At 43.1% G+C, this 27308-nt stretch overlaps 1 protein-coding gene across 1 annotated transcript in view; it reads right to left on the bottom strand.

Annotated features, from left to right (window-relative positions):
• The window catches only part of LOC126481859 (uncharacterized), a 502121-nt gene that overhangs the window by 40653 nt on the left and 434160 nt on the right, over nucleotides 1-27308 (bottom strand). The window lies entirely within an intron of this gene.

The following is a 27308-nucleotide window of genomic DNA, read 5'->3' as shown; positions in this document are numbered from 1 at the left end:
TAATAATAGCATGTGTTTACAAGGAAAAAACGTTTTGGTACTGTTTGTAAATATTTTACTTATTAATGGTTCAAATGGCTCTGAGCACTATGGGACTCAACTGCTGAGGTCATTAGTCCCCTAGAACTTAGAACTAGTTAAACCTAACTAACCTAAGGACACCACAAACATCCATTCCCGAGGCAGGATTCGAACCTGCGACCGTAGCGGTGTTGCGGTTCCAGACTGCAGCGCCTTTAACCGCACGGCCACTTCGGCCGGCTTTACTTATTAATGAAATTCTGTAAGCACAAACAGTAAAAAGTAATTTTCCTGTTATTTGGAGGAAAGCAAATAAAATCCTCACCAAAGGTGCTATAATGTCATTGAAACATTGTTTGTTAAAAAGGAAGAAATATTGTGTTTGGTCAAAAACAAATTTATCCCTTTTCTTGAGAATCATGATGTAGTGATTTGTATGGTATAGCTTATCTTGATTTTCCCTTCCAATGAAATTGACTTAAAAGGTTACTCACAAATCTACAGTACTTTTTATATCTCTAATTCGAAAATTATGTAGACATGACCAGCAAAAAACTACAAATTTTTAAGGTGTTATGGAGAGGCATTTCACGAAGAAGATTTATGTAAGTGTGAGCAGCTGCTAAAGTCGTGTACCTCATTATTTTCACAGTTTAGCTACAGGCGGAGTAAAAGATATTTAGTTTTATTTCTCAATGAAAATTCCATGCCTCCGTTTGTTAAGTCTGGTGTTACTTGCTCTCACAGTGACATCTGGATCCAAATACGTAGCCCCCGAGCCCCTGTACTTTCGAGGAAGGTACGCCAGGCGAAGACTGTTGATACCCCTACTTATGAGCACGAATTTCTCCAATGATAGAGCATGCCCCTTACGCAAAAGGGACACTGCCTCACAAAAAAGTGGAACAACATGAAAACATTGTCGGAAGTTAATGTAACTTCGTGCATGTACGTTCCGTAGGCGAATATGTACATTATAAAAGTTGCAGTTCTCTGTTACAGGTCATCAGAGTGCGTTAATGCTGTTCGTGTTTAGTGTTGTTATTAGGCCTGATAGTGTGTAACGGGGGTGAACAGTGTCATGCGAGACAGCGTTACCGGCAGCTGACAGAGTTTGAAAGGGGCCTCGCTGCGGGTCTACATTTGAAGGGAGGGTCCAGTCGCACAGTATACAGATCTGTGTGGCATTAAGATGTGACATTGCTTCGATATTGGACTGCATGGGAACGTGAGGGCAGGCATACCCGTCCTCAAGCTTCCCATCTACCAAGTCTGACCACAGTAAGAGAGGATCGCAGTATTCTGCACCAAACACACCGTAACCTCTTCACACCTGCACCTGTCATCCTACCTCATGTAATGGACTCTGCATGTTACAGTGACAGAGAAACACGGACTGCTTTATGAATGGCGTCGCATTGAGTTCAGCGGTTCTACTCTGCCGTGGATGACCATCGTCCGCGAGTTCGGCGGAAACCTGGGGAGAAGTCCCGTATTCATATGTTTTGGAGAAGGACAGCGGTAATACTCTTGGAGTCAGAGTGAGGGCAGCCATCGGGAATGACTTCAGATCACGGCTGGTGTTGACTGAGGATATCGTGCGTCACAGACTTCCTTCATTCTCATGTGTTCCGTTCCGCTCGACAATACCATGGTATCATTTTCCCCAGGACAACGCTCGTCTGCAAGTTGTTTGCGCTATCTTAAGGCAATATCGCGGCCATCGACAGATCCAAACCTGTCCATGTGTGAAAGCTGCTCGCACTGAACTTCGTTCCAGTGCTAGTATCCAGAATATCAAGGTTCTGTTACATCAGCTATAGGCCGGCTTGCCTCAGTAGGGGATGCGATGGCCTTATGACACCACCCTCCTCAACCGAATCAGACCATGCATTCAGGCTGGAGGCGGGAGGGGAGGGCTGCAACTTCACACTGGTAAGTGAGATCATACTGCCAAGCAATTTGTAAATTTGACGCGGTTTTGCTATCACTGATGAAACAACACGTAGACCTACCCTCTCAATCCATAAAATTTCATTTTGTTTCCTCGTCTACTGCTAGCTAGGCCCCTTTTATTGTCAGGCAATGTGTTTTCGAAAAAGTAATACGTTTCTTGATTCGTTTTGGAGAGTGGACTCTTGTAATTTACTATGATTTCCCACGGATATATTTACTGGGTCGTTTCGTCCAAATCGCGCCGGATACTGGCTCCTAAATATTTGTATGATTTGACTTATCCCATTTACTAAGCGTCGATTGCATCATCCGCTATCGGATCTTTTCATCTTTAACGCCATTGTATTACTCTGATTTATGTCTATACTTAGCTGCTAATCTTATCATTATGTGCTAATCATGCACAAACGTTCTGCATTTTGTAATAAGTTTATAATGAAATCACCACATAGTAAAAAAAGTACTTCTAAGTTCTAGGGGACTGATGACCATAGATGTTAAGTCCCATAGTGCTCAGAGCCGTTTGAACCATTTTTGAACAAAAATTCATCATCTGTGGACGAGTTTGGAGAGTTTCATAAGTTATCTCCACGTTATTTACATAGAGGGTGTTTGAAAATTCATGTTACACACTTCTAGAGGCTGCAGAGAGGACTTGGTAGATCAAGATTTACTTAGGAAACCATATGGGGAAACGAGATCCAACGACGCTAAACCATTCGTTGCCCTGCACACGTCGAGTCGATATTCCACTTCTCGCCAAGTATTCGCCAACATTTCAAGTCTAACTATCCCAACAGCAGCGACGATTCTTTCCCGAAAATGATTGATGTCTCTGATCTTTTCACTGTACACAATATTTTTTATATGGCCCTAAAAGAAAAAGTCCATTGTGATTAAGTCTGGGCTTTGTGGTGGCCACGGTATTGGGTCAGCCCTGACTGTCCACCTTCCTGGAAAGCACATGGTTACTGTAATGAAGTGAGGCGCTATCTTGTTGGAAAAACACAAGCACCTTTTTCCGCCTCAATATCACCCATTTGGGGAAAGACGTACTCTGTCAACATTTCACAGTAAACGCTACCGTTTATTGATTTTTCTACAGAAATTAAAGGACCAATTGCACCATCTTCCATCAAACCGCACCAGACATTAACTTCGGGAGAGTCACGTTGATGCTGAATAACTTCATGTGGATCCTCTGCCCCCCCCCCCCCCCCCCCCAAATTCAGCAGTTACTACAACTGTTCCACTGACATGAAATGTAGCCTTATTAGAAATGGGAGTTGCTCTGCACTACACTGCACGCTCGCCTGGACTGAACTGAGGGAACAGAGGAAAACAACAGCACTGGTGCCGTCTTAAGGTCAAGCAGACCTGCCAACTGCTGCAGGGCAGAGTTGATAAATCAAACACCACAAACTAGAATGAAATGATAATTAAATCAAGACCCTACGCTGCCGACAGGCGTTGGTATACATCAACGGTGACAGTTGAAAATGTGTGCCTGGACTGGGACTCGAACCCGGGATCTCTTGCTTATATGGCAGACGCTCTATCCATCTGAGCCACCGAGGTCACAGAGAATAGCGCGACTGCAGGGACTTATAAATTGCACACTCCGTGTGAGACCCACATTCCCAACTTAATGTCGAGACACTACATTTGTAGCGCCCCTGCCCATTACACTCATTACTCGCGGCAGACAATCTTACCGAGTCCCGTAAGAGTTCCGGCAATACTTGTGCATCCGTACAGAAGAAGAAGGTGACTGGCCGGTTATCCTTAACTATATATATGAAGATGGTATCTGTTCTTCCGGACATGTCCTTGTACTGACTCGGCGGTCGCCTTGCGCCGTGTAGATCACATTTTCGGCCAAGTCAGGTGTCCGAATATTTCGGGTACGTCCTTCATGATCTCTTGATTCCTGAAACGACCCTGTCTCAGACAAACGGCGAAACACTGTTGCAAGCATTAAATACTATGGTTGTTGTCGGCGGGGATAAGTCTCCTGATACATCCTTATTGCCCGCCGCCCGTTGCCATTTTCTATAGGGTGACTCTGTGACGATGTTACAAACTTTCTAGTATGTTGGAGAAGGATGAATTTATCAATTTGAGATAAGGGTCCCTGTACTGGAAACGAACAAGTCTAAGATTACCAACGAAAGCTGTTCTGACGCCTCTGACATGGCCGGCCGGTGTGGCCGAGCGGTTCTAGGCGCTTCAGTCTGGAACCGCGTGACAGCTACGGTCGCAAGCTCGAATCCTGCCTCGGGCATGGATGTGTGTGATGTCCTTAGGTTAGTTAGGTTTAAGTAGTTCTAAGTTCTAGGGGACTGATGACCTCAGATTTTAAGTCCCATAGTACTCAGAGCCATTTGAACCATTTGAACCTCTGACATAGAAACACTTGTACTGGTACTGTTGTTGCTAAGATTGTAGGGTAGGCAACTTTCAGATGTAGCAGTATGAACAAAAACATGAAATAATGTCTATTAAACATGGTCTCTATAATGCATACCTTAAGGGCCATGAACACCTGTTCAGTAGAGGAGATGTGTGTCACAGTAGCGAAGATGAAAAAGTACTCATAGCTCCTCAGGTGTGCATTTTAGAGCCAACGTTTGATGGACTTTTTTCCCTTGTTTTGGTCAGTACTATCATCTCTGATAGTTGCCTACCCTAAAATCTTAGCAAAAACAGTAGCAGTGCATGTGTTTCTATGTCAGAAGTATCAGAACGCTTTTCGCTTATAACTTTCGATTCTTACGTTTCTGCTACTGGGACCCTATTTTCATGACGGAATCATCCTGTATATAGAGTGAGTCACGTACGACGTAACACCCGATTTATTTCGTGAACGGTTACACATACCAAAACGCGGTTTTCGGCACATGTTAAAGCGTCGAGAGGCACGTATATTTTTGTTTGCTTAATGTTTTTACCATCAATACCAACGGAGATACTGAAGGAAGAACGTCTTTTAAATGGAGCCGTATATCTTGTATAACTGCATTCGATACCTTGTGAGAAGACAATTACGTGATACAGTGTTTGTTAATGTTGACGCTAAAACCCGTCTTAAAAAAAAATTGCGAAATATCCTAGAATTTGAGAGTACAGTGGCCGGAATCGGCATTAGCGGTGCAAACATCGCCAAGCAAAGCTCTCGTGCTATGCGGAACCAAAATGTCAACACATTGGCCTCTTTACTTGTTTGCATTGCAGGCTGCTCATTTCTGCTTCAGCATTAGTTGCTTGCAGACATGTACACTAGTGAAAAGAAGTTTTAAGTGGTGGATGTGAAAGGAATGCCATAAAAACAGTATAGCGATATAGGGCTATCTATCCGGTACGCTGATGTCCGACGCGCCAGACAATTGCACGAATTACCAAGACGCTAGTGCGGACAGACTGCTTGTACGTCAAAACGAGGACAAGGAAGAAGACTACAACCAGCAGAGAATGCGAAGAAGCTGTTCTGGCGACGACGCTAGCGAATCCGCACAGTGTAACGAGACATGTTGCCAGTGGATGTGGAACCAGCCAGACGAGTATCATTCGCATCCTGCATCGACAGAATTTCCATCCCTATCATCTGTTGCTAGATCAGGCACTCGACGACCGTGACTTCGTACGTCGCACAGAATTTTCTCGGACCTCCCTTCAGCAACTAAGAGACGTCCCCTGTATGTTTCCAACGTGTGCTCTTTACCGATGAAGCAACGTTTATTTACCACGCTAACGTGAAGTTGAATAACCTGCACTACTGGCAGCCAAAAATCCACACTGGTTTAATCTGGTGCAATATCAACGGCCCTGGTGAGAAAACATGTGATGGGGCATAAAACGAAATTACATTGTGGGACCGTATTTCATCTCATGGCTTCTAAATGGACATCTGTGCGCACACTTTCTGACGATCATTCTGCCGGTTCTTCTAGAAGAGTTACCACTCGGTATTCGGCAGCGAATGTGGCTGCAACGCAACGGTTGTCCAGATCATTCGTCCCGTGCTGCAACGCCGATACTGAATGACAACTTACATGGACGTTGAATAGGGCGAAATTCTATTGTCAAATGAACTGCGAGGTCCCCCAATTTGACTCCTCTCGATTTCTTTCTTCGGGGAGCATTCAAAGATGCAGTCTATGACGACGCCCGAACTACGCCAGACGATGTGTCATCGAATTGCGAGTGCATGCTCTACCATGTCATCCACCGTAATTACATCTGTTCATCGTCCTTTAGAACGGCAATGGTCAACAGTTTGAACGCATGTTTAAGCAAAAAATAATTTTTTTAAAAACAAAATTTATGTTATTTGATTTGGGTGATCACCAAATCGTTGTTACTAAATTGTTAGTACGAAAGTCCATTGCAGTGTCAAATAACTCAGCGTTTATTGCACGTAGTTGGTAACACTGTCGTTAGGCGCTTACGTTAAGCATGAAACCATGTTTCGGTAATTAGAATATTTAGTTTTCGGGCTATAGGTTACCACCAAAGTATTTTTAATAAAATGATTAGTTCAACGACTGTATCCGATAAGATATATGAGCAGTGTACGTATAAACAGTTGTCCAACAGCAAGGATTTTAGCTCTAAGAAGCACACAGCCACTTAGAGGAAAATATTGTTCAAATCTTCCTCCTAACTGTTAGATATTTGATACCATAGTTGCTTTTTTCAGCGTATAAGACCTCTTTATTTTTGGAGATTGAACAGTGGCGTTTCGATATGTGTAACTGTCCACGAAATAAAAGGGGTGTTACGTCTAACGTAACTCACTCTGTATATATACAATTACAGACCCCGGCGACTGTAACTTCGACGCTCTGTAGCGTCATTGGATGATGTTTCCAGACATGGGTTCGTCTGTAAAACTTGATCTACTAAGTCCCCTCTACAACCTCTACAAGATTGTAACATGAACTGTGATACACCCTGTATATGGTGAAAAGCAGGGGCACTGCCACACCATTTTGAGGTATGCCGGAAGCTACCTCTGCTTCACATTGTGCTTCTCCATTATGACCGACGATGAGAATCCTTCAGTTAACGATATCCCACACGTCGATGCTATTGTCCACATCAAGGGAGTGGGCGTGATCAACACCTACTGGTTTCCGTTCCTCTGTGAAATCAAACACAGCTCGCCTACTCACCTCACGCAAGGCTTTCGTCCCGTCAAAAGCAATGTAAGACGCTGTCTGGCGTTTCTCTGAATGCGCCTGCTGAGACACTGGTTTGATGCCTCTTGGCACAGACATGCATATTTATGAGCCCAGTGCTTTAAAACAAGCACGGCGGCCTACTTTACATACTGGACGTGTGTCCTCCCACAAGGAGGCCGCTAACGTATTCAGTGGCTGGCACTTTGATGCAATATCGTCTCGCCCCGTCCGCTAGCCTACAACTTGCTGCCAGTAGGTGCAAATGAGCTAAGGTTGATGTGCACAACCACACTGATTCTGTTTGATTCAGCGCGGTATTTATTTATCTACTTCTTTGTCATACCTCACTTTCTTTATGACAGTAATGCACCACCATATAGAGAATTACATTCCTGTGAATCTTCAAGATAATCATTTTCTTTCTTTTCTCGCAGTCTCTTGAATTATATTTACAGTGTTTACAGTTCTACTTTTTCTTATCTTTATTTACTACCTATGCGCTTCTCTACACTTGGTTTACATGTGACACCTTTTCCACTCTCCGGCTAGTGTTCCTTCGCTGTGACGGAAAATGAGCCAGTAAGCTATTGTTATTCCAAATTGTCTTGACTAGTTTTACAGTTATCTTTATACCTACTGACATTAGCACTGTTTGCCAGCATATGCTGCCATCACTACTACTACTACTACTACTACTGCTACTACTACTGCAATAGCCAATAATAACTATTGTAAGTGTACAAAGTCGCTGTTGCTACAACCATTACATTGATTTATCTACAGCAACTAGCACTACTAAAATCTAGTAATACTAGCTTTAATACTTTTATTACGATTAAAAAAAAACCACTCCTCCGTCAGGCCACGAGTGTCCTACCGGGACCATCCGACCGCCGTGTCATCCTCAGTGGAGGATGCGGATAGTAGGGGCGTGGGGTCACCACACTGATCTCCCGGTCGTTTTGATGGTATTCTTGACCGAAGCCGCTACTATTCGGTCGAGTATCTCCTCAATTGGCATCACGAGGCTGAGTGCACCCCGAAAAATGGCAACAGCGCATGGCGGCCTGGACGGTCACCCATCCAAGTGCTGACCACGCTCGACAGCGCTAACTTCATTGATCTCACGGGAACCTGTGTATCCACTGCGGCAAGGCTGTTACCTTTATCACGATTACTTGTGATATTATTAGCGTCACTGACGCTTCGAGAACAGTTAAATAGTAGAGGAGAGTGGTGTACCTCGGTATACTTTGCAGACTTTCGCCTCTAGTCAGCCCTGTGTTAGAAGTTTAATTTATTTTCTCATTCCATTTTTAAATGATGCCATTCGCTTTTTTATGTTTCGCAGACTTTCTCTAAAATTACAAAATGTCCCCAGAAAATTAAGGATTTTTATGAATGTTCCAATGTGCAACATCGTATTTTACCTAGAAACAAATATTCGATTGAAATTTAAAAGTGTTCCAATAGAGGAAATCACGTCAGTAATGTGTTTATTAGCCTAAGTGTTACATCATTACTCTACTAGACGTCAACAATCAACAAGTGATATCAGACTTAGCAGAAGTCTTATCAAAAACCAGTTACAGGTTAAATATATTTTGAAATAAAAGCTATGTGAAACTAACACAGCCGGCCAGAGCGGCCGAGCGGTTCTAGGCGCTACAGTCTGGAACCGCGCGACCGCTACGGTCGGAGGTTCGAATCCTGCCTCGGGCATTGATGTGTGTGATGTCCTTAGGTTAGTTAGGTTTAAGTAGTTCTAAGTTCTAGGGAACTGATGACCGTAGACGTTAAGTCCCATAGTGCTCAGAGCCATTTGAACCATTTTTTTGAAGAAAGTACACTACCGAAAAATTAATTGCTGCGTAGGCTTAGAGAGTGGCAGCTGGTTGCAGACGAAAAGAACTCTATGTGCTCAACCTGATTTTGATTTGAAATCAATTTTTTGTGTGAGTCGGCTATTACACCAATACTTGTGGCTCAACTAAACAGGCTCCCAGCCAATCGACGTAAACTAACGTAATGTTTGCGTAAGCTGGGGCTGCGAGAGATTGTTCTAAAACTTGTTGAGAGGCGAAACAGTGAATTAGGACGCTTTATAATACGTCGGATTGGGTCAGTTCCTTAACTGGTTGCAACTGACGCCCAGTACCTCGTGAAACGCATGAAGGTTCTGCATCGCAGTTCAAAGCAGGTAAAAAGAATTCAGCGAGGTCTATATACAGCAGAAATTGACGGTGCTATGCAGCAAATTTTCAATTAGCGCAGTGAAAATGATGGGGATTGTAATTTTACCTTAGCAGTTTGTAGACCAGATCCACGGTCGCTACTATACTGATGTCAAGACCGTCAAAGGTCAGCTGTTGAAGTATGAAGTAACATAGTGACTGCTCATCTGTGAAAAATTAAACGGTTTTTTTTTGTTTCAAAACACTGGGTACAATATTCTTGGATAATTGGTATCAGTAAGAAAGGTAATCTCCAGAGGAAGAGTGTCGATGTGTGGTTGAAACAGCAGCAGACATACTTGCTGAAGGTATTCGATCGCAGGTTTACAACACAATGAAATATCCCCCTCCAGACCAGTTTTTCACAGAGAACGAGGTTCTAATCCCTGATACTGTCCAAAATTTCATTAATCGACAGGTGATGAAGAAGAAGCGATGGAAGTTGAATAAATGGAAGACCAAAAGTATGGCCGTACACACAGCATCTGTCAGATCCAACTCTTTCTTGTTACCATTGAAAGCTGTTCCGACCACATTCGGTGGACTGTCTGCTTTATGATACAGTGATTGCTACAGAGAAGTAATACGTCTTGAGGTGTCAGCATTGATAACGAAGGGATAGGAATTTGAATCACATCGTGTCATTGCTATTTGTCTTCGACAATACCGAAACTCTTGGTGGAAACGGTAGTTCGCATGTTATGGGGAGGATCTAATGTACCACAAAACACACGAAGGTAAACCATATTCCACATTGACGTTATTGTAATTTCCCATTGTGAAATCTCATTACCTCACTAAAGTAACAAACACTGTGCATTGGTTTCATCTCCAATTATTTGCCCGTCATCTGGTTTGAATTGTAAGTGATCTATTATCTTACTTGGCTGTAACATACCTATATATAAACTCATTTTGCTGATGCAGCAAGTAAAGACGGGGGAGTGAGCAGTGGTACGCGAAGCGGGAAGAGAGTGAAACAATGATTATTATTATTATTACTAAATGCAAATTGCAGCATAATCATTATATCATTTACATATTTTGTTTGAACGCTTTTTAAATTGCAGGAGTGGTGAAAGCTTTCATTTTGCCGTTTGAGTGAACATTATAGCACACTAAGAGACGAGGAGTCGGGTCTTCGTGGTGGCGCATGAAATTGCGTTCACTTCAATAAGCGCTACACACAATACGATTGGTTTGATGAAAAATGACATAGGAAGCTATTTTGTGGGAAATTTTATGCACTCTATTTTTACAACTAGTGAACTTTGCCGGAAATCGCGTGATTTCCGAGCTATAAACGAAAGACCGAAACAAGTCCCAATTTTCGTGTTTTTTCCATTTTTGACCTGCGTACGGGCCAAAATTTTGGTAGCACTTTGAAAATTCGAATCCAGCACTCCCCCGAAATATATAGAAAGCTTGTAAAAAACTTCTCCACAACTGACCTCTAAGAATCATCATTTGTCTATACTATTATCAAGACAGACGGAACTGTTGAGACATTAAAGAAACGCAGTTCATTTGCAAATATCACATGTTCCATGGTAAGATATCTTATTCTGTATCAACGTACAAGATGGTGGACGATCGACGAAGTTTGGCTTGTACGCCCTCATGTTACATGAATAGTTCTAAAAATGTATAGCACTTTACTCGTCATAAAATTCTGTACCTGAAGAATTAACAATATATTCCAAAATAACTTAAATATATCTTACAGCACTTAAGTGATTAGAACGCGAAATATTTACAAATACTTGGCAGAACGCAACCTTTGTATATTTCTAACATTGTGCTAGAGTGGGGGCGATCTACAGCGTAATAAACTCCGAAGAAAAACTGCAAAAATTCAAGATCAGCAGTAAAGTCTTTATTTCGATGACCGGTTTCGGTAAGACTACATTACCATCTTCGGATCTGCAATGAATAGAAACAAGCTGACAGGGTAACAAGTTTACAAGTCAAGTACAACAATGTACAAAATTATTTGACCATATAGCTAGAAAAGTAACATACCTTATTGTTGTTGTGGTCTTCAGTCCGAAGACTGGTTTGATGCACTCTATCCGGTACAAGCCTCTTCATCTCCGAATAACTACTGAAACTTATATAGCCGGCCGCGGTGGTCTCGCGGTTCTAGGCGCGCAGTCCGGAACCGCGCGACTGCTACGGTCGCAGGTTCGAATCCTGCCTCGGGCATGGATGTGTGTGATGTCCATAGGTTAGTTAGGTTTAAGTAGTTCTAAGTTCTAGGGGACTGATGACCACAGCTGTTAAGTCCCATAGTGCTCAGAGCCATTTGAACCATTTTTGCAACTTATATACTTCTGATTCTGTATTGATTTCCTCCTCTCCCTCTACGATTTTTACCGCCAACACTTCCCTCCAATACTAAAGTGATGATCCCGTGATGTCTCAAAATGTGTCTTATCAATCGATTCCTTCTCTTAATCAGGTTGTGCCACAAATTTCTTTTCTCCCCAGTTCTATTTAGAACCTTTTCATTAGTTATGTAATCCATACACGGCTATATTCCATAAAAATACTTTCAGAAAAGACTTCCTAACCCTTGAATCTATATTCGATGTTAACACATTTGTCTCTTCAGGAAAGCTTTCTTGACATTGCCACGCTATATTTTTAGGTCCCAATTTCATTCCCTGTGCATCACCTTATATTGTTCGACTATATTCCATTATCCTGGTTTTGCGTTTTATGATGTTCGTCTTATATCCTCCTTTCAAGACACTGTCCATTCCCTTCAGCTGCCCTTCCAAGTCCTTTGCTTTCCCTGACAGAATTACAATGTCATTGGCGAACGTCAAAGTTTTACTTTTTTCTCTCTGAACTTTAATTCCTAATGGAAATTTTTCTTTTGTTTCCTTTATTGCTAGCTCAGTATACAGAATGAATAACATTGGGGATAGGCTACAACCATGCCTCACTCCCTTCTCAGCCACTGCTTCTTTTTCATGCCCCTCGACTCTCAAAACTGCCGTCTGGTGTCTGTAGAAGTTTCAAACAGCCTTTCGCTCCCTGTATTTAGCCCTGTTACGTTCAGAATTTCAAATTCAGTTTCCCAATAAAAACTGTCAACAGCTTTCTCTATGTCTGCAAATGCTATAAACGTTGGTTTGCCTTTCCTTGACGTATGTTCCGACACTTGTTTACAGGGACTTGATGACTGTGCGAAAAAATGGTGTCAAGTATCTTTGCACTTTGAAGTGTAGAGCAGCAGTCAATAGAAGTTACTTGGCTTGTCATTATAATACATTTTGAAATCCCCTCTTAATATGCACTGAAGAGCTAAAGAAACTGGTACACCTGCCTAATATCGTGTGAGACCCCCCCCCCTCACTGCCCCTCCCACCCCCCCTCTCCCACCACGAGCATTCAGAAGTGCAACAACACGACGTGACATGCACTCAACTAAAGTCTGAAGTAGTGCTGGAGGGAATTGCCACCATGAATCCTGCGTGACTGTCTATAAATCCGTTAGAGCACGAGGGGATGGAGATCTCTTCTGAACAGCTCGTTGCAAGGCATCCCTGATATGCTCAATCGTATTCATGTCTGTGGAGTCTGGTGGCCAGCGGCAGTGTTTAAACTAAGAAGAGTGTTTATGGAGCCACTGTAAGCAATTCTGGACGTATGTGGTGTCACATTGTCCTGCTTTAATTGCCCAAGGCCGTCGGAATGCACAATGAGAATGAATGGACGCAGGTGATCAGACAGGATGCATATGTACGTGTCACCTGTCAGAATCGTAGGGTCCCATATCGTTCCAACTGTACATGCCCTACACCATTACAGAGCCTCCACCTGCTTGAAGTGTCCCCTGTTGACGTGTAGGGTCGTTCAATTTAATGAGGTTGTTTTCATATCCGTAGACGTCCATCACAATTTGAAATAAGACCTGGTCGATCGCGCAACAGGTTTCCAGTCATCAACAGTGCACTATTGGCGTTGGCGGACCCAGACGAGACGTAAAGCTTTGTGTCTTGCAGCCATCAGGGGTACACGAGTCGTCCTTCGGCTCCAAAGGCCCATGTTAATGATGTTTCGTCGAATGGTTCACACGTTGACACTTATTGATTGCCCAGTATTGTAATCTGCAGCAATTTGAAGACGGGTTGCACTTCTGTCATGCTGAATGATTCTCTTCCGTCGTCGTTGATCCCGTTCTTGCAGGATCTTTTTCCGGCCGCAGCGATGTCGGAGATTTGATGTTTTACCGGATTCCTGATATTTATGGTACACTTGTGAAATGGTCTTACGGGAAAATGACCACTTAATTGTTACCTCGGAGATGCTGTGTCCCATCGCCCGTCCACTTGTGCGTGTGTGTGTGTGTGTGTGTGCGTGTATGTGTGTGTGAGCTGATTCGAAGTACTGTCTTCCATTAAGGGTGGACTTCTGGGATGGCTTGGTACAGGGATTTATTCAAGCTCTATTCAGATGTAAGCAGGGGTGAGGGCTCGCAGCCCGTGGCCCACTAAAGGTTTTGGTTATCGTTGAATCCAGTTACTGGGGAGCCTTGATGATCGCATAAGGTACCCGCACACGGTGCTATCATTGTGGAGCGATGGAGCCATTATATTCCATGTGCCGTTAGTGGACCTGGTTCAGCGATCCTATGAAAGATTTTTCTGCTTTGCATATGAGATGTGATCGGAGATGCTTGTGATGTTCAGTTCGGCGTGAAGGTCGGCAGTCCGGGCTCATTTTGGAGTTCCCAAGATGAGGCGGAGGCATCAGTTTTGAATGACTTGTAGGGGCTGAAGGTTGGAGGGGCTGGTGTTTCCCTAAGTGGAGTAGCCATAACCAAGTGCAAGTAAAACCGCCGCTCGATATAGCCGAAGCTTCGTTCGAACATTCATCTGGCAACCGCTCAACAATGGGTGTAATTGCTGTAGAGGGTGTAATAGTTGAATCCTCTTGTTGTGGAATGAAGTATGAAAAATAGATTGCTCTCTTATCCATGCAAGTTCACGATGTTGAAGGTCAGGGCGTTTGTGAATGAAGAGGACAGCTTTAGTTTTGTCGACGTTAAGACGAATGTGATTAGCTGATGCCTACTGTTCCGTCAGTGTGAGGTGACACATTAGTCTCCCCACGGCTGCAGTAATCTGCAGGCTACTAGTGAATAAGGCTGTGTCACCCACAAACTGAGCTAAGACGGCCTGGGGCAGGATGGGTAAGTCGTTAACATAAGCGATGAAAAGAGTTGGGGATAAAACTTAGCCCTGAGGAAGGCCTTCCTGTAGGCTTCTAACACTCGAGCGTTGCCCATTGATGAGGACCATTATCTGCTGGTGTTGGAAAAAACTGCCAGTGATACGTGACGATAGTCAGGCAAGGTTGTTAGGTCTTGAAGTTTGATTAAGAGCTTATCAGTCAACACATAATCACATGCTTTTTCTGTGTCTAAAAATAGAGCCACTGTATAATTAGAAACATTCATATTACAGGCGATGTACACTGCGACTCACAGTAGTTGAAATTAGAATCATATTAATACCTCCAGCTGCTGACTGGCGTTGATATATACCAACGGGGACAGGTGAAAATGTGTGCCCCGACCGGGACTCGAACCCGGAATCTCCCGCTTACCTGGCAAATGCTCTCGCTATCTGAGCCACCGAGGGCACAGATCATAGCGCCGCTGCAGGGACTATCCCGCGCACGCCCCCCCGCGGGACCCACATTCTCCCCTTGTATATCTACACTCTACATTCGTAGTGTCAGAAGAAGAAGGTCATGGCCGGTATTGCCAGCACTATATGCTTACATGGATATGGTGTCTGTTCTTTCGGACATGTCCACCGTGTGGTCAAAACATGCTCCTATAGCATTAAGTCAGCTCACTTTGTTTCTACACAGGTTGCAGAATGTGGTGGATATTGGAGTCCACAACGTCTGGGTAAAATTGCTAAAATTGATCACGCCATCAACTGCGGTGTATAATACAGTACATCGCTCCATTTAAATAGCGTCTTTCCAATCCCGACCATCCATTCGGTTCTCTGTTGATTACCGCATAATGATTGACTTACACCACTCTGCTGATATGGAGGGAACCTTGATGGAACACTGGTTACCTGCTACTTGTTGCTATGGAACACGAGATTAAGTGTAGTGGTCATCACCGTAACAACTGTTTGGAAGTGTTCCTCATTGTTCCAGATGCGTCGTATTTCCATATGCTGTGATACCCAACACATGTGTTTCTTTTATTTTTTATTTTTTTTCACCAATAAGACAAGAGAAATTAATTTTATTTATGCTACCTCATGTATGTTGTGAACCGCACCCTCTGGCGATGGTCAACAAAGGAACAGTAATCATGTACATGACTGCAAAATGAAGGAACAATGCTTTTCGAAACGGAGTACCAAGACAGCCATTACCCTTTCGATGGGAAGACGAGATTAACTGTACAGGTAATCACCTTCGAATAGTTGTTGGAAGCGCTCTATGACACCACAAACTCTTCCAGTTTCCATATGTTGCGATGTCTTCCACATTTTTGTCAATGAGAAACATAGCCTCTGTGTTTTATTTCTATCAACCTCTGTTGTGGTAGCTGTATAGTTTATGAAATGCAATGTTTAGTTTTCTGTGAGAGCCAGAGGAACGAACTGTGTTAATGTCGGTTTAGCAGCAGCTGATACATATCTCTAAGTCATGGTAGAAAAACAAAGTGTATGGCGGTGTACATTGATTGGGTGTGTTACAACCGAAAAAAAGTGTATTGTACTGCTTACGAAGGAACAACACAGGAACCCTCTCATGTGATTGATAGTCTGTTGGATATGGTCATCCTACAATACAGGTGATTAAACTTTACAACGGTCTGTGGAAGCGACTTCGATCACGAGAAACCTGCTCCAGTGAACTAATACCTGTACATTTAGGTTTGGGTGACAGAAATGAATGCACCCTGAGAGACACAGATCTTCTTCGGACTACCTGTATGTAATTTGGAGATGTCTCAAAATCTTCGTCCTTCCTCCATGCCATGTATAATGTGTAGTCTTCCTAATTTTCCCAACAAGAAACACCACCGTTACAGCTGGTATTATCTCTTCTACTACCTCGTGCTTCAGGGGAAAGCTACGTTTGACGCTGGCCTTACACACTATACATGGTTGGCGGGGCTATGACACCATATTCCCATTTCCACCAAAGAATCAAAACGCCATCCTGTTGCATTAACTCAGCTTGCCTGTCTCCCCGCAGGATGCAGAAGGTCTTAGATATAATGCTCTTCGACTTCCGTACAGGTCAGACTTAAATTGGGACGATCACAGGGACTAAGCTGCAGGGAATGCGGGGCAGAGACTTAGGAGCAGTTACAAATTGCAGAGGGACTGTGTAAAAAGAGCACTGGAGTTCTTGGTGTATGGTATCCTTAGCAGATAGGTTAAAAAAAAAAAAAAAAAGAAAAAAAGGGTGACTAGTGTCGAGATACGAGAGTGGCACAAATATGAGTCACCAGTGGCTGTAACCATTAAAAGACGTCTCTACAAGATATAATTTGTATACGTGGTAGAACGGATAGATTTGATTCCAAAACGCAGACAGCATTTCTACCTGAAAGCGTAGCACTATCAGCGACTCGTGTGTGTGCCTGTAGACTCGAGACCGCTTTTTATGCATGATGACGGTAACACAGGCGGTATGATCGTGTTTCGAAAGCGCATTTCTTATGCGAAATCTGTGTTGTGTGCTGGTCAGCTGTAAATGTTATTTCTCAATAGTGTTCCTCGAAAGAAACATTGTGTTCCCTTCATGGATTAGCATTTGTCATAGCTGGTAATTGTAATCCATCTGCTGACCAAAAACAATTATTCACTGTGCAAAGTGACTCTCAGGATCAGTGTAATTAATTAGCCTATCAAACTGATATCAATGATTTGCCACCTGGCAGATGGAAGAGATGGCTAGGGCACCGCGGAATGATTCTTGACAAGGGTTCTTTTTTTTTTTTTTTTTGCTTTCTTTTGGCGATATCTTTTGACGAAATTTCAATCTCCCACCTACACATGGCGAGACAGGCTATCACGATTTGTTTCATAAACGCTAGTCTGACATAACATCGCGCCGGCCAGAATGGCCGAGCGGCTCTAGGCGCTTCAGTCTGGAACCGCGCAACCGCTACGGTCACAGGTTCGAATCCAGCCTCGGGCATGGATGTGTGTGATGTCCTTAGATTGGTTAGGTTTAAGTAGTTCTAAGTTCTAGGGGACTGATGACCTCAGATGTTAAGTCCCATAGTCCTCAGAGCCATTTGGACCATATAACATCGCGCTGGTAAAAGGGGCCCTGTCGTAGTGTACAAAACAGCTACGTTCTCTTGAATTATAGCTTCTTGTTGCCAAACGTAAAATGAGTGAGTTTTCTTTTTCGACATGTGTGCCAATGGCGTGAGAGATTGTTGTTGTTGTTGTGGTCTTCAGTCCTGAGACTGGTTTGATGCAGCTCTCCATGCTACTCTATCCTGTGCAAGCTTCTTCATCTCCCAGTACCTACTGCAACCTACATCCCTCTGAATCTGCTTAGTGTATTGATCTCTTGGTCTCCCTCTACGATTTTTACCCTCCACGCTGCCCTCCAATGCTAAATTTGTGATCCCTTGATGCCTCAAAACATGTCCTACCAACCGATCCCTTCTTCTGGTCAAGTTGTGCCACAAACTTCTCTTCTCCCCAATCCTATTCAATACCTCCTCATTAGTTACGTGATCTACCCACCTTATCTTCAGCATTCTTCTGTAGCACCACATTTCGAAAGCTTCTATTCTCTTCTTGTCCAAACTGGTTATCGTCCATGTCTCACTTCCATACATGGCTACACTCCATACAAATACTTTCAGAAACGACTTCCTGACACTTAAATCTATACTCGATGTTAACAAATTTCTCTTCTTCAGAAACGATTTCCGTGCCATTGCCAGTCTACATTTTATATCCTCTCTACTTCGACCATCATCAGTTATTTTACTCCCCAAATAGCAAAACTCCTTTACTACTTTAAGTGTCTCATTTCCTAATCTAATCCCCTCAGCATCACCCGATTTAATTTGACTACATTCCATTATCCTCGTTTTGCTTTTGTTGATGTTCATCTTATATCCTCCTTTCAAGACACTGTCCATTCCGTTCAACTGCTCTTCCAAGTCCTTTGCTGTCTCTGACAGAATTACAATGTCATCGGCGAACCTCAAAGTTTTTACTTCTTCTCCATGAATTTTAATACCTACTCCGAATTTTTCTTTTGTTTCCTTTACTGCTTGCTCAATATACAGATTGAATAACATCTGGGATAGGCTACAACCCTGTCTCACTCCCTTCCCAACCACTGCTTCCCTTTCATGCCCCTCGACTCTTATAACTGCCATCTGGTTTCTGTACAAATTGTAAATAGCCTTTCGCTCCCTGTATTTTACCCCTGCCACCTTCAGAATTTGAAAGAGAGTATTCCAGTTAACGTTGTCAAAAGCTTTCTCTAAGTCTACAAGTGCTAGAAACGTAGGTTTGCGTTTTCTTACTCTTTCTTCTAAGATAAGTCGTAAGGTTAGTATTGCCTCACGTGTTCCAACATTTCTACGGAATCCAAACTGATCTTCCCCGAGGTCCGCCTCTACCAGTTTTTCCATTCGTCTATAAAGAATTCGCGTTAGTATTTTGCAGCTGTGACTTATTAAACTGATAGTTCGGTAATTTTCACATCTGTCAGCACCTGCTTTCTTTGGTATTGGAATTATTATATTCTTCTTGAAGTCTGTGGGTATTTCGCCTGTCTCATACATCTTGCTCACCAGATGGTAGAGTTTTGTCATGACTGGCTCTCCCAAGGCCATCAGTAGTTCTAATGGAATGTTGTCTACTCCCGGGGCCTTGTTTAGACTCAGGTCTTTCAGTGCTCTGTCAAACTCTTCACGCAGTATCTTATCTCCCATTTCATCTTCATCTACATCCTCTTCCATTTCCATAATATTGTCCTCAAGTACATCGCCCTTATATAAACCCTCTATATACTCCTTCCACCTTTCTGCCTTCCCTTCTTTGCTTAGAACTGGGTTGCCATCTGAGCTCTTGATATTCATACAAGTGGTTCTCTTCTCTCCAAAGGTCTCTTTAATTTTCCTGTAGGCAGTATCTATCTTACCCCTAGTGAGACAAGCCTCTACATCCTTACATTTGTCCTCTAGCCATCCCTGCTTAGCCATTTTGCACTTTCTGTCGATCTCATTTTTGAGACGTTTGTATTCCCTTTTGCCTGCTTCATTTACTGCATTTTTATATTTTCTCCTTTCATCAATTAAATTCAATATTTCTTCTGTTACCCAAGGATTTCTATTAGCCCTCGTCTTTTTACCTACTTGATCCTCTGCTGCCTTCACTACTTCATCCCTCAGAGCTACCCATTCTTCTTCTACTGTATTTCTTTCCCCCATTCCTGTCAATTGTTCCCTTATGCTCTCCCTGAAACTCTGTACAACCTCTGGTTTTTTCAGTTTATCCAGTTCCCATCTCCTTAAATTCCCACCTTTTTGCAGTTTCTTCAGTTTCAATCTGCAGTTCATAACCAATAGATTGTGGTCACAATCCACATCTGCCCCTGGAAATGTCTTACAATTTAAAACCTGGTTCCTAAATCTCTGTCTTACCATTATATAATCTATCTGATACCTATTAGTATCTCCAGGATTCTTCCAGGTATACAACCTTCTTTTATGATTCTTGAACCAAGTGTTAGCTATGATTAAGTTATGCTCTGTGCAAAATTCTACAAGGCGGCTTCCTCTTTCATTTCTTCCCCCCAATCCATATTCACCTACTATGTTTCCTTCTCTCCCTTTTCCTACTGACGAATTCCAGTCACCCATGACTATTAAATTTTCGTCTCCCTTCACTACCTGAATAATTTCTTTTATCTCGTCATACATTTCATCAATTTCTTCATCATCTGCAGAGCTAGTTGGCATATAAACTTGTACTACTGTAGTAGGCATGGGCTTTGTGTCTATCTTGGCCACAATAATGCGTTCACTATGCTGTTTGTAGTAGCTAACCCGCACTCCTATTTTTTTATTCATTATTAAACCTACTCCTGCATTACCCCTATTTGATTTTGTATTTATAACCCTGTAATCACCTGACCAAAAGTCTTGTTCCTCCTGCCACCGAACTTCACTAATTCCCACTATATCTAACTTTAACCTATCCATTTCCCTTTTTAAATTTTCTAACCGACCTGCCGGATTAAGGGATCTGACATTCCACGCTCCGATCCGTAGAATGCCAGTTTTCTTTCTCCTGATAACGACGTCTTCTTGAGTAGTCCCCGCCCGGAGATCCGAATGGGGGACTATTTTACCTCCGGAATATTTTACCCAAGAGGACGCCGTCATCATTTAATCATACAGTAAAGCTGCATGTCCTCGGGAAAAATTACGGCTGTAGTTTCCCCTTGCTTTCAGCCGTTCGCAGTACCAGCACAGCAAGGCCGTTTTGGTTAATGTTACAAGGCCAGATGAGTCAATCATCCAGACTGTTGCCCCTGCAACTACTGAAAAGGCTGCTGCCCCTCTTCAGGAACCACATGTTTGTCTGGCCTCTCAACAGATACCCCTCCGTTGTGGTTGCACCTACGGTACAGCCATCTGTATCGCTGAGGCACGCAAGCCTCCCCACCAACGGCAAGGTCCATGGTTCATGGGGTAAGGTGAGAGATTGTCTGAAATATTTGTAATAAACACAAGCATGAAGTTTATTTACGGTCACTGAACGCGAGAGACGCTCTCAGGTCGTGTAATTTGTTCAAGAAGCTGGGAGAATTCGCTTAATATAGAGTTTTTTTCTTTGGATTTTAAATTCTCGCTTTTTCTTTACTCCAATGACTGTTTAGAAATAACGAGGACATTGTGCGGTGATCGGTAGTTCTTGCATCGGAATAGTTGAAGATTTTATTCCTGATTTTATGTAGGGTGGGCATGTCTCAGTTGGTCATTTGTAATCGGTGGCGGTACACTTCGCTGGACGTCACAAAATAATGAGACGGGACTGCCGTCGAACATAAAAACTGTACCGATTTTGCTCACAAAACTAAAATGAAATGGACTTCACCTATTTTCGTGTAAAGAGGAAATTTATTATGGTCGTACATGTGTTTTACTGTTTTTTAATAGATGCTTGATTATAGATGCGTTGACGTCAAATACAATTGTTCTCCATTACCGATGGGCGGGCTGCTGTGGGTGTGGGGTGGGAAGACGGGGGGAGGGGGGGGGGCTCTATCGCTATATTTTAGATGAACAAGTTGAACCTGAGGCGACCGTTCTTTTCTCTCCTATTGATTAGTTGACTATACACGCTACTGTGTTGGCATAGGTGCGTTGCCTTAAGGCGGCAGCCAGATGGTGGAAAGCTGAGTGCTGATCTGGACCGTTCTCCAGATGGGCGGAGTTATGCCTGTAAATTTCCCTTTTGTATTAAGGGGCGCCAAGTCAAAGGTATGCCACATATCATGACGGCCTGTTGGGGTCTGCAGCCGTACGCGGGTCTTTAGAAAAACAGCAAAGGGAGCGACTTCTGTAACAGCCATCTGAAGTGTCCTCCAGATGGGTTGGGTTATGCTACTCAATTTCTTTTTTGTGTTCTCTAGGACTGACGCCTTAAGACGGCGGCCAGATGGTGGAAAGCCGATTGCATCCAGCGGCCACAGAGGGTGGCAGCAAAGGGTCGACAGGGCCTGCCTATGTCACGAGGCGGTCGGTGGAGCGGCTAGCCGTTTGAAGGTGTCCCCCCCCCCCCCTTCCGTAGGTGGATGGTGGGAAGGAGGGGTGGAGGGAGGGAGGGAGGGAGGGAGGGAGGTGCCTTGGTTTTAGGCAGTTTGTGGATGCCTATTGAGGAGAACATACATTCAACTACTGCCTCCTCTGCAGTCTTTTAGGATGACGATTTTTCCCCAGTACAAGTGCTGCATTATGACCTGTTCATTACGAGTGCAGGTTTTTTTCAGACAATTTCGAAGTGTAATTAGAACTGTGACGCATTTTTTTCCATCAGTTGTGGTGGCGTGTATTGTCATTGGTTACCTTGGCTGTGAGTGGTTTTTGAGCAGGCGTCTATAGCGATCTCAGACGTCAAACAACGATAGATACTGTGTGCTTAGAAGTAATGAACATTTTAAGCTCTTCTCTGTCCAACACCAGCATCTAGTCAGTCGAACGTATTTCCCGCCAAAAGAATAAAGGTAGTACCTTACAACCCAGCCTTTTCCCCATCAGCTTGTAGGTGTAGGGTAGAGTTTGAGTGGGTCTGTCATTAGTTTCGAGTGGTATTGGGAGATTTTTTCCCAGCATGATAAAGCTAGTTGTATGGCATCATCTGTTTTGGAGTTGTATTGCGCTTTTTTGCTGTCCTTGTGTAGCACTATGCATATGGTTGTGTAATTATTCCCAATCTTTGTGATTAATTACGTAATTAGTATCGATGTTTGCGTCAACTTCCCGACCAAAATAAATATTGTACACTAACCTAACCTTCCTCTCCTGCATCTGGACAGTTTCCATGTGTTGTGGCGCACTTGGGCTTTCCATCCAGTAGAATAAGGGTTCGAGTCCCGGAAAGAGCACAGCCATTTTTATTTTCCTATGAATTCGAAGCGCCTCTGGTGGTTTAATTGGGGTGTAATTGGGTTTTCTATCCATGAGAAAACACAATTCGGTTTTAGAAGTTCCCTCGGTACAAGAGAAGCATTGTTTGCTTTTAACATATTAGCGCAACGATGTATGGAGGTTAACCAGCCACTATATGTGTGCTTCCTGGATTATAATAAAGCATTTGACAAAGTTCGTCATGATCATCTCATAGAATTGTTAGAAAAGAAAACACTTGATAAGAAAGACATCCGCATTATATATAACCTCTACTACAATCAAACCGCAACCGTGAAGGTAGAAAATGAGTTATCGAATGATATAGAAATAAAGAGGGGTGTGAGACAAGGTTGCGTTCTCTCACCCTTATTGTTTAATATGTATTCAGAAGACATAATCCGGGCAGCTCTATCAGATGAAATAGCTGGCATTAAAGTGAATGGGCTAAACATTAACAATGTTAGGTTTGCTGATGACACTGCACTACTAGCTGGAAACCTCAAAGATCTACAATTACTTCTTGACAAAGTCGCAGAAAAAAGTGAAGAATTTGGCTTGACTCTTAACGTAAGCAAGACTAAGTTCATGGTGATATCTAAAACACACCAACAAGAAAATCTTACAATCAATAGGGAAAGAGTCGATCAAGTACATAAATTTAAATATCTCGGAACAATTCCTATCAATTCGAAGCGCCTCTGTTGGTTTAATTGGGGTGTAATTGGGCTTTCTATCCATGAGAAAACACAATTTGGTTTTAGAAGTTCCCTCGGTACAAGAGAAGCATTGTTTGCTTTTAACATATTAGCGCAACAATGTATGGAGGTTAACCAGCCACTATGTGTGTGCTTCCTGGATTATAATAAAGCATTTGACAAAGTTCGTCATGATCATCTCATAGAATTGTTAGAAAAGAAAACACTTGATAAGAAAGACATCCGCATTATATATAACCTCTACTACAATCAAACCGCAACCGTGAAGGTAGAAAATGAGTTATCGAATGATATAGAAATAAAGAGGGGTGTGAGACAAGGTTGCGTTCTCTCACCCTTATTGTTTAATATGTATTCAGAAGACATAATCCAGGCAGCTCTATCAGATGAAATAGCTGGCATTAAAGTGAATGGGCTAAACATTAACAATGTTAGGTTTGCTGATGACACTGCACTACTAGCTGGAAACCTCAAAGATCTACAATTACTTCTTGACAAAGTCGCAGAAAAAAGTGAAGAATTTGGCTTGACTCTTAACGTAAGCAAGACTAAGTTCATGGTGATATCTAAAACACACCAACAAGAAAATCTTACAATCAATAGGGAAAGAGTCGATCAAGTACGTAAATTTAAATATCTCGGAACAGTTGTAAATGAGGATATTGAAAGCTCAGAAGAAATTAAATCGAGAATAGGACAGGCCAGAAGTATCTTTAATAAGATGAAAAATGCATTCTGTTCGAGAGACATTTGTTTAAACACAAAAATGAGGTTGCTAAGATGCTATGTATTCTCAAAATTATTATACGGAATGGAAGCGTGGACATTGAAAAAGAAGGACATGAACAGTTTAGAAGCTTTTGAAATGTGGGCATATAGAAGAATACTTAGAATTAGTTGGGTGTCGAGGATTACTGATCAAGATGTCCTAAGAAGAATGGGAAAGGAAAAAGAATTAATTAAAACTATTAAAGTAAGGAAGCTACAATATTTAGGCCACGTTATTAGGGGAGTAAATTACAAAATATTGCAAATAATACTAGAAGGGAAAATTTGTGGGAAGAGAACGAGGGGTAGAAGACGGACATCCTGGATTGACAATTTAAAAAATTGGTACAACTGTTCAACGTCAGAACTCCTTACATCAGCCAAATCAAGATCAGAAATTGCCATGATGACAGCCAACCTTCTTAGAGGAGACGGCACATGAAGAAGAGAAGATCCATGAGAACCAGAGTTCGAGTCCCAAAAGGATACCGTCAATTTTAATTTCCCGTCAGTTCCAAGGTACGGGGGCCGTCCAGAGTGGCCGAGTGGCTCTAGGTGCTACAGTCTGGTGCCGCGCGACCGCTACTGTCGCAGGTTCGAATCCTGCCTCGGGCATGTGTGTGTTGTCCTTAGGTTAGTTAGGTTTAAAAAGTTATAAGTTGTAAGGGACTGATGATCTCAGCAGTTAAGTGTCATAGTGCTCAGAGCCATTTAAACCATTTTGAACCAAGGTACGGGTTGGATGGGATGTCAAAACAGACCTGGGACCAAGAAATTTCCACGAAAATTCGAAATTCCCGCCAAAATTCGAAATTCCACCAATAGGGTAGTGAAGGGGAGGGTGGGGAGGGTGGAGGGGGAGGACGAGCTGGGGCATACGTGCAGCTGAGAAAACATGTGTCGTCATCCAGGGCAAGGGTGTTCATGGTCGCACCTGGGAAATAGCCCACCCTCGTACAACTATTACAAACCGTTGTGAGCAACACTAATGTCTTGTGTAGAAGATGCTTTAGCTGTTCTTTCGTAACGCCATCCGGTTCAGGGACAGAGTGAGTTCCCTGGCTGCAGTTTAAACCCTTCACCTCAGCTGGTTTTGTCAGCAGTGATTCAAGGTGAAGAGGAAGCTGTGTTATATCCTGAGCTCTGCGACCTATTCGCAGTGTGGTCATCATCGACCAAATCATCAGTGGTGTTCTGAGGCTCATACGCCTCGACGAAAATTTTGGCCTTTCCCAGCAGGTCATATATCAGTGCCTGAGGGCCCAGAAGCGGCCGTTTCGGCGGCTGTGGTTGGCGAAGGTGTCTGACCAGACTCCATTGGTCACGCGTCTGGAGGGCAAAGGAGGTCATTTTGTCTTCGCACATTTCTTCGCAGTGTTCTATAGCTTGGCGTTGTTCTCTTTCTCTTAGCCAGCCACTGGGCTGCCGAGGCCGCGCTGCCTGTGCCGCGCACATAGTGCATTTGGTTGCTGGTTGGTTGGGGGAAGAGACCAAACTGCGAGGTCATCGGTCTCATCGGATTAGGGAAGGATGGGGAAGGAAGTCGGCCGTGCCCTGTCAAAGAAACCATCCCGGCATTTGCCTGGAGCGATTTAGGGAAATCACGCGCATAGTGCAGTCTGCAAGTTGCAGCGCCGCGCTCTAGACTGACGTTGATGATAACCTGCCATTGTAGCAGCACTAACCGATCTAACTACTGCGCTTGACACTTGTTGGCTTATGTAGGGGTTGCCGACCGTAGCGCCTTATTCAGACTGATTACGTATCTCTGTAATTGAATACGCATGCCTATACCAGTTTCTTTGGCGCTTCAATGTTCCAATGTGTGTGAAATCTCACGGGACTTACCTGCTAAGGTCATCAGTCCCTAAGCTTACACACTACTTAACTTAAATTATCCTAAGCGTAAACACACACACCCATGCCCGAGGAAGGACTCGAACCTCTGCCGGGATCGGCCTCGCAGTCCATGACTGCAGCGCCCCAGACTGCTCGGCTAATCCCGCGCGGCTTTGGCGCTTCAGTTTACTTCAGTGTTTGGCCATTGTTGTAATGGTATTCATTACTGTGTTATTGAAAAGAAGAAATATCCTGGATACACAAGCACAGTGAGGGAGTGGGAAATAAGGGACGCTGTGAATACCTCATTTGTTTTTTGGACTCTGGCAAGTGGCGTGTCACTTTTAGTCCACCTAGACGACTTGGGATCAGCCTTGGAAAGACTTACCAGAAAATCGTGGCGTCGTTTAGCACTTAATAGTGAAATGTTAGTAGCATCTACCCACAGACCTACTAAAAAGCTCGAAACTGATTTATGATTTTGTTCATAACTGTAGTCATCGAGCATCAGTGCTTATTATTTCAACAAAGATAGAAATCAGTCGGAAGCTGATTCGCATGAATCCTAAAGCGCCACCTTTAAAATATATAAAAGTAACTGCCCTATTCTTCGAATTGTGAATGGAAATGGTAGCCCTGAATATTTCTTGTTCAAAATTACTGTTTCTTCTCAAGAAATATTACACGTAGGATACAACTATTTCGGTGAAAAATAAAGAAGAATTAGTTAACTCTTTAAAAGATGTCATCATTCCCTCTGGCTGTTTGCTTGCTGCGATCGATACCACAAATCTTTACACTAAAATTCCTGTACATGAAACGATCCTTACGATAAGAGAAATTCTCACGAATTACACGAAACTGAATGCAGACGAAATTAAAGATACGATAACACATTGGAGAGTTATCCTTAAGT

Source organism: Schistocerca serialis, chromosome 5 (genome assembly GCF_023864345.2).
Source record: "Schistocerca serialis cubense isolate TAMUIC-IGC-003099 chromosome 5, iqSchSeri2.2, whole genome shotgun sequence".
NCBI lineage: Eukaryota > Metazoa > Arthropoda > Insecta > Orthoptera > Acrididae > Schistocerca > Schistocerca serialis.
This window is presented reverse-complemented; position numbering and strand designations above follow the sequence as displayed.